Source organism: Clupea harengus, unplaced genomic scaffold, assembly GCF_900700415.2.
Source record: "Clupea harengus unplaced genomic scaffold, Ch_v2.0.2, whole genome shotgun sequence".
In the NCBI taxonomy this organism is placed as follows: domain Eukaryota; kingdom Metazoa; phylum Chordata; class Actinopteri; order Clupeiformes; family Clupeidae; genus Clupea; species Clupea harengus.
The window spans coordinates 53,653-59,950 of NW_024879858.1; the positions used below are offsets into that span (position 1 = coordinate 53,653).

The 6,298-nt window shown below is 45.0% G+C and overlaps 1 long non-coding RNA gene across 1 annotated transcript; it reads right to left on the reverse strand.

The window, feature by feature from the left end:
• Positions 1-2,154: 2,154 nt before the first annotated feature.
• Positions 2,155-3,193, reverse strand: LOC122130546. The gene is made up of 2 exons (XR_006151918.1): positions 2,485-3,193; positions 2,155-2,361 (listed from the first exon to the last, which is right to left on the reverse strand). It is a non-coding gene; the product is annotated as an uncharacterized LOC122130546 (long non-coding RNA).
• Positions 3,194-6,298: the final 3,105 nt, after the last annotated feature.

Consider the following 6,298-nt stretch of genomic DNA (forward strand, 5'->3'; position numbering starts at 1 on the left):
CTCTCTCTACTCCTAGCACTCATCCTTACACTTGCACTCAGCTGTTTGTCTTCTCTCTCTCTCTGTCTCTCTGTCTCTCTGTCTCTCTTTCTCTCTCTCTTTCTCTCTCTCTCTCTACTCCTAGCACTCATCCTTACACTTGCACTCAGCTGTTTGTCTTCTCTCTCTCTCTCTCTCTCTCTTTCTCTCTCTCTCTCTCTCTCTCTCTCTTCTTCCCACCACTCTCCCACTTGGTTTACCTTTGGGTTTTCATTGTCTTTTACTGCTTTCACTACCTCTTCCTCGTGCCATCCTTTATTCCTCTTCATCTCTGCACCTCCCTCTGTCCTCTATTCTCAGACAGAACATCAGATCATAAATGTGTGGCCCTATTTAGCCTAACTTGTCCCCAAACAGGACGACATAACATAAAAGTTTGGTTACGGAAGAAAAATGTACAAGTTTATTAATAAACGCTAACAAAGTGTCACAGTGTCACGGTTCCTGAGGTGGTTCATACTCCCAGGATGCTTCCCGTTTCGGAGCTGGTTCCTGTCCCTGAGTTTGTTCAATTTAATTCCATTTTATTTACAGTTTATATCCAGTGAGAAACCTTGAGTAGAACCTCAGCTCAAAGGGGGGATCTATCTGCTTGTGGCTAGCTGTGTGTGGGGGGGGGGGGGGGGGGGGGGCAGAAGGGAAGGGAGGAGAGAGAGGAGAATCAGAAGCAAGCAGATGGATTCATACATGTATCAGAGGATAAAACATGATTCATACGCATGAAAAATGTCAGGAATAATGTATAGTCTGCCGGTCAGTATCTGAAAATAAATCCGGAATGATGTGACAAAAGCACAAAACCCGTTGCCAATGGCAGCGGCCATTCGTTTTTTTGCAGCGGTCAATATAAAGAAATATCAGACTTCTGAATGTCGGGGTAGCCCATTCAAATCAATGGAACTTTTTCAACATTCTGTGGAGCCGTATATTAAACAGAATTAATAGTGGATAAAATCAGGAGAGCCAGCATTCGAAATAAGGTTACTATTATAAGGATAAGGACAGCAATGAAGCAGAAAACTATATCAATGATGGCATTTGTTTATATTATGGGGAAGTAGGCTGGCATACAGAAACCAGTTGTTCCTGTTGTCAAGATGGTTCCTGTACTCGAGATGGATCATGAGGTAGTTCCTGATCCCAAGTTTGTTCCATATCCGGAATTGGTTCCTGTGCATGTTCCGGGTCCCAAGGCTGGTCCTGAGCTTGCTCCTGGGTCGTGGATGCCAAGCCTGACCTCCTGCCTCTGAAGGGGTTCTGCCTTAACCACAGGCCTTCAGCTTGGCCCCCAGAGGGGTTCCACCTTTGCTACCAACTTCCAACCTGGCTTCCTCTACCTTCGCCTGTCAGTCCTGCCACCGGGTTCACATAGACGTGTGTTTGTATTTACTTCCTTGTAGCCATGTGCTTCTGTTGTTCCTTCTGTCTGCGTCTCCGCCCCTCACCTGATCCCGTTTATTAGCCTGTTCATTATCTGTATTGATTTCACCTGCCCCCCTCATTGTTTTTGTCCAATGATCTGGTTCCCTGGTTCGGTTTTCCTCTGTATTTAAGGCCTTGTAATTGACCTGTTCTTTGCTCTGTCGTTGTTTGTGTTTAAGTTCACGTTGCCACTGCAGCGCTCCTGCTTTGAAAGTACAGATTCCCTTCAGTGTGATTGAAACTCTGTCTTGTGTCGTGCCATTGGGTCCAGCTACACTGCAGTATCACACAAAGGTGACAGAGCGTGGTGGTTACAACAACAGACTAAAAAAACAAAGGAAAGGCCTAATTTTTTCTTACTTGGGGTTGGAGCAACTGGCCTGACTCACAGGAAAAGAAAGGATGCTAGTCTTCCGAGTTCGCTTTTCCCCCTACTCTAACTGAACCTGAAAAGTGATGAAAGTTAATTACGTCGCAACTAGACTACTTCAATGGACTCCTGTCCGGATGTAGCAACAACTCAATAAGGAGCCTCAAACTAAAACAGAACATTCCGCTGCTTGCACAATTACTAGAACTACAAACCTCACCTGTACCTCCTCCTCTCTGCACTGGCTCCCTGTCAAAAGTAGAACTGATTTCAAGTTACTTTCTAATGTTGGCGGGGAATAAAACACACAAAGTCCAACCAAATTAAGAGTAAGGGTTCTTTATCTGATAGATATATAAAACAAAATATTTGTATAGAAAAGTACAAAAATAAAATGACATCAAATAGAAATCTTATATGATAAACTAACCTGTACACAAGCTAAGCCTATCCCAACTCTGTAGCTCAACTAGCCGTATAAGAAAATAAATGAAAGTAAGGTTCAGCAATACAAAACGGTAGTGGTGATACTGAGAGTAGACAAATACAAAAACATCATTAGTATACCACTAACATCAAATACATAAAGCTAAAATATACATAAAACCAAAATATACACCAGTATGTCCGAATGAAATGATACCAACACTTACATGTTCCTAACACGCACACATCTCTATCCTCCACACACGTGTGCTCCCAGGATACCACTATGGCTATATGTCTGCTAGGTGAAACATGACAATTCACTTTAATACAGCCTGTATGCAACTTAATTTCCTACAAAATACATCTACACTAACTACATCACCTCATACTCTTCACTCTATAGCCAAAACGGAATTGTATTTCACAAATGTAAACTTAAATTTAGCTACATCCCCAAATGACAGAGCGACTGGGCTAATCCACATGCTGCCAGAATCCACAAACATTCTTTCCCAAACGAACTCATCCATTCATATAAATCAATGATATATACAATTGCATGGTTATTAAAGTATTTTAAGACAAATGTCCCACTTACCAGCAATATTAACCAAGTATCACCAAATATCCCTCACGCCAGCCACCTTCTCTGATGCACTGCGTTCTCGCCCCAGTCTTAATACCCAGAATTCACCACATACCAACCCAGGAACTACAACATGATGCAATGTAGTTTTCTGGCATTTAAAGGAGACATGTCCCATTACCACTTAGAAAACATACAACAACCTCAAAATATGACCCGGTTACATTCTCCCCTGCTTAATAGTCAACGGCCTCGGTGACTACTAATAGTTTTATAACTTCTCTTGCAACCTCCTTAATGAATGCTGTGCCTAAAGTAGCGATCATCTGAGAGACTGCAGCTGGACTAGAGTCTAGCACTGACTTTGGCTCTTGATGGAGATTGGGATGTTGGCCTGCATTTGACCTCTGGCTTCTACGGGGGGTGGGGGCTGACCCTGGGTCAGATTCAGGCTCGGATTCCAATTCTGACTCGGATTCTAGTTCAGGTGTGGGAGGATCTTCATCAAGCACTGGTTCAAGCTCCTGACCTTCACCATCATGCTCCGGCCTCTGATGCTCCTCCTCAGGCTCAGGGTCTGGTTCCAGCCATTCTTCATCACGTCCAGGCTCTGCATGTTCCTCAGCGAGCTCGGGGTCTGGACTGCTCACAGCGTTATATGGCCTGGTCTCTTCGGGTTCATCCAGGAGGACTGATTGCTGCGTCCCACTCAGACCGGGGCCAAAGCTAGGGACGGTCACCTGTTCCACCACGACACCATCATCAACATCAGCAGCTTCGCCTGGGTGTGGACTGGTCTCTTGCATGGCAGCTGGGGGTGTGTTCCGGGATCTGCTTCTCTGCTGCGGCATGAAAACAGGCATGGGCACACAAGGTCTAATGTCAACTCTGTTTACTCTCTTTATAGGTCCTCCTTCAACCGGTTCGACTGTATACGTGGTCCCTTGTATGTTCACCACTCGGTGAGGGGCGGGTTTCCAGGCATCTTGGATTTTATTTCGGCCTGGGGGTCTGTTCCTCAGATAAACTGTCTGGCCTATTTCAATAGGGGGGCAGTACACGTTCTCATTACGCCTGGAGATTCGTTCAGCTGCTTTCTGCTCACAATACTCTTTGGCCCTGGCATGGGCGTCTTTCAGACGCCTCTGATGTATAGCTAGCCAGTCGTGACGGGGCTCAACAGTAGACTCCTGCCCTAAAAGAGCATCAACGGGAAGGTGAGGGTCAACGCCAAAAAACAGATAATAGGGCGAGTACCCTGTCGTAGAGTGGGGGGGTCACATTATATGCATAAACCAGCTCTGGCAGGTGTTCTGGCCATCTACGCTTCTTTTCAGGCGGGAGGGTGCGTAACAGTTCGTGTAGTGTTCTATTGAAGCGCTCACACTGAGCGTTTCCCGTGGGGTGATGCGGAGTGGTACGGCTCTTTTTCACACCATAAAGCTTACAGAGTTCTGCTATCACTTCACTTTCAAAATTTCTCCCCTGATCTGAATGCAAGCGCTCAGGTACTCCATACTTCATGAACCACTCCCGCAACAAAACTTTTGCTGTGGTATCCGCTTTTTGATCCCGTGTAGGGAAAGCTTGAGTGAACTTTGTGAACACATCCGTGATAACTAAGACGTTTTCTCTCCCATCACGAGCCGGTTCCAGTATGGTAAAATCAACAGCCACTACTTATAAAGGCCTGCTAGCTAAAAATGCTTTCATAGGAGGATGAATCTTAGGATTAGGCATTTTAGTCAACACACAGCGCTCACATTTCTTAATCCACTGCTTGACATCTTCATGAACTCCCACCCAGAAACATCTCTGTCTAAGAAGCTCCAACGTACGTTCACTACCTTGATGGCCCATAGAATCATGCACACCTTCCAACACTTGTGTCTTCAGACAACCAGGTACCAGTAATTGATAGCACTCCCCATGTCTCCTGTCCTCAATTACCCTATAAAGAAGTCCATCTCTCTCTCTAATGTGTGACCAATGTTTCAGTAAAGACCTCACAGGTTTTGACAAGTCATTTCTTTCTTTCCTCCCAAAAAGTCCGAAACACACTCAGGACCGGGTCCTGACTCTGGAACGAGCTGAGTTCTTGTTTGGAGTAGCCAGGTAAGGTAGGGGTATTACCCTGAGCTATAGAGTGGACAATAGGGTCTCCATTCTCTAAAGCCCTGACCTGCCTGATTTTGTAGCTATCCAGTCCTGCTGTTGTCAATTCTGTCCCAAGTGTGGTCCCCTTTCCTATCACATTGCAGATAGCTATACAACCTTCATACTCCACATCATCCGTGACAGGCACATGCTCCCCTGCTAAAGGGTGCCTAGATAGAGCATCAGCAGCCTTGTTGGACCGCCCTGGCCTGTACTGGACTTCAAAATCGAACACTGCCAGCTGTGCCATCCATCTTTGTTCTAACCAGGGGCGTAGCTATAGGGGGTGCAGCAGGTGCGGCTGCACCTGGGCTCGTAGCCGAGGCCCAAGATATACACGCGTAAATTGACGGGCCCCCTATCAGGTAAGGTTGCATAGCGGGCCCACCCTCGATCCCTGTATAACGTCAACTTGTCTCGGGTCTGCTTATGTTCAAATGCGCGCTATTTTAAGAACAATGGCAGTGTCAAATGCTATATATATACCTAAAAGGGCAAACTTATCTCAGTCATGGTTTTGATTATTTTTTGGGAAAAAGTAGCAATTTATAACAAAATCATATGCTTATCCTACATACACTAAATAAACTATCAAAACACTATTCAATTAAATGAATAAGTTCTTATTTTCTTTGGTATTTTTGTGATTAGCAATGATGATTGCTGGGTAATATGTATGTTGTTGTCCAATGTCAAGTCTCTATTTGATCATGTGACAATACAATACGCTATAGTTAAACCAATTCTGATAACCTAGATCTGAAGGTCTGATAACCTAGCTCATTGAGCACTGCACAGCACAACTTTACTCGTAACAATGCCTTTTAAGCACAAGAGTGGAAGTAGAAAAGGGCAAGAGAAAAAAGAACAGGAGGAGAAGGCGGCAAAGCTGCCTAAATTAGATTATTTTGGCTTTTGAATTGCCGTCAACTAGTCGCCAGCCCACGGAGTCAGCAGTGCAGCAGTTCAGCTGGGATCAGAATCGCTGTTTCTGCCCTCAGTGGTGTGTCAGCAACCATGCAACAGTTAACAATTGTTACGGTAAGAAATGTTCCTGCTGAGAGTCAAACAAGACTTAGTTCATTGTGTACACACCAATCACTTCTGAAATATGTAAGGTTGATTAATTAAACACTATTTATTAGGGTTGGGTACCGAGAACCGGTACCAATATGGAACCGGTTCCAATACAACCGGTACCTACCCGGACCGAAATGCAACGCAGATTTCGGTGCTTCATTTCGGTGCCTGAGCCAATTGAAAACGGTTGCTAGGCAGATTCCGCGGGGCACATG